Consider the following 9262-nt stretch of genomic DNA (forward strand, 5'->3'; position numbering starts at 1 on the left):
TGATTAAAAACTTAATTTTGTAAAGTGCTATACTCTAAGCATAATAACAATGGCAACTAATCACAATCATTTACTGAGCATCTCCCATGAGCCTGGGAACAGGCTAAGGCTTTACCTTGGTGACCTCACTTAATCTTTACCAGAACACTATAAAGTGGATACTATCAGTTTTCTAGGCTGAGTAACAAACTACCACAAATTTAGCAGCTTAAAACACATTTATTATGTGCGGGGCATTGGGCAAAATAGGTGACAGGGATTAAGAGATACAAACTTCCAGTTATAAATAAGTTGCAGGGACATAATCTACAGCATAAGGAATATAGTCAATAATACTGTAATAATTTTGTATGGTGGAAGATGGTTACTCAACTTGTCATGGTGATCACTTTATGATGTATTTGATTGTCAGATCACTATGTTGTACACCTGAAACTAACATAATACTGTACATGAACTATACTTTAAAAAATACATTTATTATCTCACAGTTTATATAGGTCAGAAGTCTGGACACAGTTTAGCTGGGTTCTCTGCTTTATGGTGTCACCAGTCCACAATAGCATGTCAGTAGGGGCTGTGGTCTCATCAAAGACTCGACTGGGGGAAAGATCCACTACAAAGCATTCTCAGGTTATTGGCAAAATTCAGCTCCTTGTGGTTATAGGACTGAGGTCCCTGTTTTCTTGCTGGCTGTCAGCCAGGAGCCACTCTCAGTTCCTAGAGACCACCACATGCCCTTTTCATGGGCCCTCTCACAACATAACAACTTACTTCTCAAAAGCCAGGAACAGAGAGTCTCTGACTCCAGGCAGGGTCTGGTTCCTCTTTTAGGAACTTTTACTTGATTAAATCAGGCCCAGGCAGAATAGTCTTCCTTTTAAGTAACTCAAAATCAACTGATTTGGGACTTTAATCACATCTGCAAAATCCCTTCACCTCTGCCATACTCCACAGGCCACAAGCAAATCACAGGTTCCACTCACACTCAAAGAGAGGGATTATACATGGTGTGAAATCATGGGGGCCACCCTATGATCTACCCACTACACAAATATTATCCAAATTGTATAGTTGTGGAAACTGAGGCAAAGAGGGTTTTAGGAATCTTACCCAAAGTCATACTGCCAATGAGTGGAGGTGGAATGTGGTTTCAAACCCATGCACTCTAGTTCAGAACCCACAGTCTTAACCATGATGCTGCAGTGACTGCCCCAAGCACTTTCCCTTTCCCTACGTCCCTGAATCCCCTCAATAATCACAAGGAGGAAATAGAGTCTCAGAGAGGTTAAGGAACTTGCCCAAGGTCACAAGGTGGTAGAGTCATGGCAACAAACCTGGTTTATCAAACTCCCAAATCCAAGATCTTAACCAGTGTAGATGATAGGTAGTGCTTTAACAGAGGACTAAAGAGTGCTGGAATAGTTCATAGGAGACTGAGGCAGGGGTGGGGTGGGGCAGGGCAGGAATGGAGGAGGTAGCCCTTCAACAGGGTAATAAAGAAATGACAGAATTTATCTATTTGAAAATGGGGGAGGTGGGAGAGGGAGGAAGTGTATGTCCAGCTGGGACGAAGGCAAGGAAGCAGGAAAGCACAGCTGTTTGGGACAGGGTGGGGATGGAGGGTTGTTTCAGACCAAGATGGGGGACTGTGAGAAAGGAGGTTGGAGATGGGGCCAGGACCCAATTTGGAACATTAGGCTGAGGAGTCAGAGTTTTATTTTGAAGCCAATTAGGATTTACAGAAGGGTGTTGAGAAGCAGCAGCCGTGCACAAAAATGCCTTTAGAGAGGTTGCTTAATGGCAGTGTGTGGGAGAGGGGACTGTTTAGAGTTTTCTTGCCCCTAATAGCCTTTTCCACAAAAGGGCACCTTTAGTCCTCCCAAAGCCCAAAAAGGGAGGGTGGATGAGCGAGGCTGTGCCATTTTATGGGCAAGGACACTGAGGTCTATTGAAGGACATGCTGCTCTATGAGGGGAATGAGACTCAGTAGTGGGGCCCAATGTCCCACTTCAGGCACGGCGCCGGGGAAATGGGGCCCAAGGATTATATTTTTTTCCCTACAGACTATGGCTCATTCATCCTCTGCACATCCCAGATTCACCCACGAGAATCAACATGGGGATCGTTTGAAATGTGGATTCTGGGACCTACGGCCATAGGTTGTGATTCAGCAGGTGTGGAGTAGGGCCAGGTTTTGGTATTTTAAACAAGCATCCCAGGTGGACCCGAAGGTCCTGGCTACCCTTTATGAAACCCTCAAGAGTATAAGAGTCTAGGACTTCCCTGGTGGTGCAGTGGATAAGACTCTGCACTCCCAATGCAGGGGGCCCGGGTTCGATTCCTGGTCAAGGAACTAGATCCCACATGCATGCCACAACTAAGAGTTCACATGCCGCAACTAAGGAGCCGGCCCGCCGCAACTAAGCCCCAGCACGACCAAATAAATAAATAAATATTTTTTAAAAAAGAGTATAAGAGTCAAAACCTCAGATAGAAGAACGCTGCCCATGATGGGGCCTTCCCCCTCTAGGCCCCCTCCTCCCATTCCTCTGCCTCAGCCCGTCATATCCGACCTCATCACAAGCCACTGCCTCAAGTACCAACCCTTCAACCCCTCCTTTACAGGGCAGTCCAAGTGAACTTTCCGAAGAGCCAATCTGACCTTCTCACTCCTCAAACCCCTTCCACACAAATGAAAGTCCTTATCTCCCCGGCCCACCCCTTGAGGATGCGACACACCAGCTTTTTGCGACCCTGTTCCCCCTGCCTGGGCTGCCCTGGTGTTTCCGTTCCCCTGGTGAACACCTCGACTTGCTTAAAGACGCAGCCTTCTCTCCCCTAAGAAGGGTTTTTGATGCCTTGTCCCAAGGCTCGCCCGGCTATTTTCTGATGTAAACCCTCCCAGCCACACGTTAAGGGCTGGCTGACCAGGTGAGTGCTATTATTAATGGGGAAACTGAGGCTCAGAGCGCCAAGAACGTACCCCGGGTCCCTCGGCTGTAAAAGGCGAGATTCGAACTCGAGGCGGCGTCCTGGGAAAGCTCCACTTCCTGCGGCTGCCAGCAGGGGTACGCGGAGCCCGGGGGATCCGGGAGGCGGGAGGCGGGGACGCTGGAAGAACGGGGGCTTTGATTCCCATCAGCCGGCGCAGACCCAGACACTAATTAAAATCGCCTGGGCCACGGGGGCGGCGGGGCGGGCACAAAGCCGGCTTTGACCGGGCGGCGGCGGTGCTGGCGGGCGCGGGTCCGCGCCGCACAGGGGCCGCTTGTGGGACGTGTTTGTTTTTGCTCGTAAAACGCGGCAGCCGAGTGGTGCCCCGGCGGCAAGGGGGGGGCCCGGAGCCGGGAGAGGGCCCCTGAGGCCACGACCGACCGCCCCCGCCCGGGCTGCTTCGAGATCGACGGCCCTTGACACGCACCCCACTCTGGGGGCCCCTTTGGACCAGTCCCTTCCCTCTCGGAGCCTCAGTGTCCCCATGTATTTATTACGTGGTAATGATGGTAACCGAGTAGTATCACTAAGAATTAATATTTATTGAGCGCTTACTGTACTCCAGGCCCTGGGCTAAAGCTTTTCCCACTTCATTATATTTCTCCTAACTCTGTTAATAGCCCCATTTTACAGATGGAGCCCAGAGAGGTTGAGTGCCTTGCCCAAGGTCACAAAATTCTAAATGAAAGAGCCAGGCCTAGAATCCAACACTGGGACTCCAGAAGCTAGAGGAGGCTGTCTCCCAGCAGAGGGAGACCAGGGCTAGGGCCAGTTGGGAGTGTCACAGGAAGGTGGGTTTCAGCAGGAAGAATTTCCCTGGTCAGAACCTGCTCACTGCCTGTCAAGCTGCCTGTCAGAGTGAGCTCCCCAGAGCTGGGGTATTCAAGTAGAGCCCTAAACAGGAGCAGTGTGGCTCTCTGAGGTCCCTTCCTGGCCGGGTCTCTAGGATCCCCTGCATATGCACCAGTGGAACTGCCCTGCTGGGGAGGCACCTCCCATCCTGGGCTGTACTGGGTGGTGGGGTGGGATGGGGTAGTGTGTGTGCCTGCAGGGGTGCAGGTCTGTGTGGGTCGGTGGGCACCAGGGAGAGGAGACCAGAGCCTCCTCCTTGGGAGCCCCTGTGTTTGGAAGGATCCCCTGGCCGCTCAGGTCACAGAATCACTGAACCGTAGGCTCACGCTCTGGGCCTTTACACCAGGGTCTCCTGTGATGAGAACTTGCTCCCACCACGTGGCTGTCCCTTCCACCCACTTTTCACCTGCCTTCTACTCATCCTTCAGTTGTCAGCGCTAAGCAGGTTGTACTCTCAGCACCCACAGCTTCTCCTTCGGTAACGTCCCACCCCACGCCCTGACCCCGACCCCAATTTGGGGAGCTCCCTGTGGGGAGCGCTGTCCCCTCCAACCACAGTGGTAATGATGTGCACAGGGTCGCTGCCTCCCCTGCCAGACTGGCGCCCCTGGGGATGGCACTGTATGGGCCTTGCTCACCTCTCTGCCCCCAGTCCCCTCCTTTCATGAACTGACCCTGGGAAGATACCCTGATTGAGTAGTATTTCCTCTGGTGCCTCAGGATCAGGGCTCAGCCTAGGCCAGAACAGGCTCAGTGAAGACCTGGCAGGGGACTTAGGGTGAGGGTGGGTGCCATCAGAGAGATGCGGAGCCTGGTGGGGGCCTGAGTTCCCCGCCCCGGGTGGGGTGGGGTGGTGACAGGCCAGGCAACTGACAATTTCCATCCAGTGACATGAGCGCTGACGGAGGGGGTCCTGTGTCTGGGGACCTCCCCCTCTGAGACTGGGCCTCTAACAACCTGAGCTGTAAGCCTCTCCACCTCCCTTCCCCCCACGTCCACCCCCCATTTGCCCTGTGTCTGCAGATGGCTGGCTGGGGAGGGCTCCGACCTGGATGGGAGTCCCCCACTGATCCCAGGCACCTGTGAGGAGAAGCACACTAATGAGGAGGAGGAGAAGAACAAGGAGGGAGGGAGGGTTTCTCAAAGACTCTTTCCCTCCCTAAGCCCTGGGAGCCAGAGCTTGGACAGAGACACTATTAACACGGAATTTGCAAACATGGCTTCTAAAAATAGCTCCAGCTGGCAAGGCCCACCTGGCACAGGCTGCACCTTTGCGGCTGCTGGCCCACTCCCCTCAGAGCATCGCCTTGGTCTGTCAGCGAGCGTGTCACTCTGCCCTCCCCCCATCCGTCGTGAGGGCGGCCACAGCCCTGGGTCCAACCCAAGGGAGGAGATGAGACTTGTCCCAATCTGATGGGGGAGCGGGATGTACGGGCTGAGGGGAAAGACGGTCTTGCCTATAAGGTGGTTGGAGGAGCTCCCCAAACCAGAGTAGAGGTCAGGGATGAGGGGGCGAGGGGGGGATGTACACATCTGTACAAAGAGACCAAAGTGGTGTTTAAACTCCTGCAAAAGAAAACAGCCCAATCAGAGTAAAAAATACCAAGATGAAGGAAGAAAACAGGAGGGGAGGAGCGCGGGGCCAGAGGAGTGGTTCATGGATCCAGATGGGGGTGAGGACGCGGTCACCTCCCAGCAAATCCTTGGGGCCTCAGAACCGAGAAGCAGCCTGAGAGCTCCTCTCGTCCAGCTCCTTCATTGAACAAATGAGACAACTGAGGGCCAGATTGGTAGTCTGACTGGCCCTGGGTTCCTCAGCAAGCCAGTGGCAAGACTGGGTCTGCTGGCCCGATGCCCTTTTCAACAGGCCCCTGGCCTCCCTTTCTGCTGGCTGATGGAATGACCATCGTTAATAATGAGTCTCAACATGCTCCTTTTCCATCACTGACTTATTTAGAAAAGATTTACTGAGCACGTGTTGCATGCCAGCCACTGGGTTCACAAAGGTGAACTGGACAGGCAGGCCCCTGCTTTCTGGTTAAGTTCCATTACAGTCTAACTGCAAGATCTGCTTAGGTGTGCACAGAGCTCTGCTGTGTTCAAGGTGCTTTCATGTGAACTCACAAAACAGAATACATATTGTATTTCCCAGGTGACTTGAGGAAACCGAGGCTCAGGACACTTAATAACTTGTCTGAGGTCATGCAGTAAAGTTGGGACTGGAGCCTCCCCATGTTACTTCAGGAGGCCTTGGGTTCCTTCTAAATCAGTGGGGACAGCCTGTAGGAGGCATTACTTGCCTCTGGAAGCCTTCTGTTCTGGCTGTCCCCATGGATGAGAGCTAAGAGTGCACTGGGATGTCCCATGACCAGAAACACCAGATTGCCCTCAGTGACCTTGCTTTTGGTTGGATTCAGTGGCATCCCCTGGACACATTACATAGGTAGATCCTGGCTCTTATAGACTCAAGGCAAAGCCTGGCCTCTCCCTATTAGGTGGCTTCTCCCTGATCTCTCTAACCCTCCCATGAATCAATCAGACCAGATGCAAATGCCATTTCCTGGAATGGGAAAGTAAAGCCAGAGCTTTTATCTTCCTGGCCCTCACACAGGCCCCATTCAGGGTCTAGAGCAGGAAGGGCTAGTGGTCAGCAACACAAAGACACGTGACCTCCCTCGAGGGGGCCTGACTGTGCTGGCCCTGGGCATTGCCCCCCCCCCCCCCCGTGGTCTCTAGAGCCCCAGGCTCACCTCGGGTGGGGTCTGCGGACCATTTCTTCCTCTTTTTTTTTTTTAACATCTTTATTGGAGGATAATTGCTTTACAATGGTGTGTTAGTTTCTGCTGTATCACAAAGTGAATCAGCTATACGTATACATATATCCCCATATCCCCTCCCTCTTGCATCTCCCTCCCACCCTCCCTTTCCCACCCCTCTAGGTGGTCACAAAGCACGGAGCTGATCTCCCTGTGCTATGTGGCTGCTTCCTATTTTACTAGCTATCTATTTTACATTTGGTAGTGTAGATATGTCCATGCCACTCTCTCACTCCTTCCCAGCTTACCCTTCCCCCTCCCACTTCCTCTTTTGACGTCACAGTGAATTCTACTCTGCAAAGGACTCATTCCAGGTGGGCTTATCTGGGGCCTGTGCAATCACTCCAGCCATTCCCCCACACCCACAGGGGCGCCTCACCACATCTATACCTCCCCACTTGCTGCCTAGAACTTTCCAGAACACCATGATGCAACACTTGCCTTGAGTCCCCAGCTATCACACACCTGGTGGGCTGACAGGCCTCTGACTGTGAACCCTGGGAGTCACTGGCTGTTTCACCCCGTTCACGCTCCAGATTCATCTGCAATAGAGAGGCAGCTCCTGCCTCAGAGAGCCTGCTACCTGCATAGCCCCTGCTGATGAAAATGGCTACTGTGCACACATAAATTGCCAGGTTTGAGTTATATGCCCCTTCTATCCTAGCCACATCTCAGGCTAAAAAAAACCCATCCCTAAGCTGGACCTCAGAGAGATTAATGTTCTTTGAGGTGCCCTGGCCTGGGAATCCTGCCCCCTAGGGGCACTCCAGGATAAGTAGAGGCAAAGCCAGTCTGAAGGCAGTAAGGATGTTCACAGCCTTACCTGTCCAGCATTTTCTTCTGGTGAAACAGCTACCCTGTGTCCTTTCAAGGAAGCAGGGGCTGGGCAGGTGTTTGCCCAGGGAAGGCCACTGATCCATCCAGAGGTGGGGAGAACATCAGCTCACGGGTTCCCTGGGCCCCAAGGTGGTGTCTGGGAAGGGTTGGCCAGTGAGGTGATCAGCTCACCAGTGGTGAATAGCTCAGCCTGTCTGAATGCACCCTCCAGGGGTCTGGACTGGGCTGGTCAGAGCAGTGGCAGGTGAGAGTGGAGAGGGCGGAGGGCTGCCTTGGTGTCTGAGCTCTTCCCACTTCCAGACCATGTGTGCCCACCCAACGCCCAGAAATGGATTCCTAAGATGGCTTGAGAGAGCCTGTGCTCCTTGCAACCAAAATGCTTGTTTAGCTAACAGATTCTGTCATTTAGGGGGTTTAAATGGGAGGCCCAGAGAGCAGGCAGGAAAGAGAAGCAGAGGCTGAGAGAGGCTGGGTCATGGAACCAGGAGAGGCTAAGGTGGGAGCTGAGGCTGCACGTCAGCTGGAGGGGCTGCTCGGCCAGCAGAGCTGCAGTTTAGACGCCGATATCAAAAAGGCCATTCCTCCCGAGAAGTCCTGTGCTCCCTCACCATCCCCACGTGTACCCATAATAATCAGTGGCTCTCTATTCCTTGCAACCTGAGCAACCCAAACTTAGCCCTGGACTCCTGCACCAACCCTCGGGCTGGAAGGGAGAAGCAAGCCCCAGCCATGGCATTAACTGCCAGGTGACGCAGATAAGTCACTCAGCCTCTCCCAAGCTCAATTTTCCCATCTGGAAATTGGGGCGACCAATCCCAGTTTCTCCATAACCTCCCGTAAAACATGATGTTGGCAGGGGGCGGGGTTGTGCGAATAAAATGAGATCACAAATTGGAAACCACACAGAGACTCAGCATCCAATTACACGTGATTCATCGTTTATGACCTCACCCGCGTGAAAACACCAAATGGCAAATCCTTGCCTTCTTCCCTCTCTCAGGTTAGCAGATTCTTCCGTCATTTGGTCAGTGGGTACAGAAAAAAAAAAAAAACCTTGGGTACCTGGCACCATTTGGGTCTGAGGGGGCACAAGAGAAAAAGACCCCAGCACAGCCCTCCAAGAGCTCATAGTCTGTCCGGGAAGATGGGATTCACACAGAACATAATCACCACCGTTTTGGGGAGCACCTACTCTATGCCGACGCTGTGCGGTGGGCTCTATACATGATATTTCATGGAATAAATCAACCCCCTCAGGTGGCTGGTATTATCCTCAGTCCACAGATGAGAAATTGAGATTCCGGGAGGCCGCTGGGAGGCTTGTCCCATGTCGTACTGTTAGTGGCAGAGAAACTGGGCTGAGCCCAGTAGGAGCTGCCTCTGAGTGTGTGGTCTTTGCAGCATCCCTGGCTGCCTGTGGATGTTATCGAGAGGGGTCTGGATGCAGCAGGAGGTGCTGCCCCCTGTCACTCCCTGATGTCTGCTCTGGCCGGGCCTTGTGCCAGGTACTGGTGTCCAGAGCAGAATCTTGAGCTATTAGCCCTGAAGAGCATGTGGCGTGGCCAGAACTGCCTTTCAGCTCCGCACCTCTGGGTGTTCCCTCCCAGGACATCTGCTCCCATTCTGGCACATCTGACCCCTCACCGGTAAGAATCGCAGCTCCTGTGTGTGCACGCAGCTAGCTCCTCAGAAAGACTGAGCTCTGTGTTTGACAGGTTAGAGAGAACGAATCCCCCTCACCTTTGACCCTCCATGGGGTC

The sequence above is a fragment of the Balaenoptera ricei genome, chromosome 8 (genome assembly GCF_028023285.1).
Source record: "Balaenoptera ricei isolate mBalRic1 chromosome 8, mBalRic1.hap2, whole genome shotgun sequence".
Taxonomy (NCBI): Eukaryota; Metazoa; Chordata; class Mammalia; order Artiodactyla; family Balaenopteridae; genus Balaenoptera; species Balaenoptera ricei.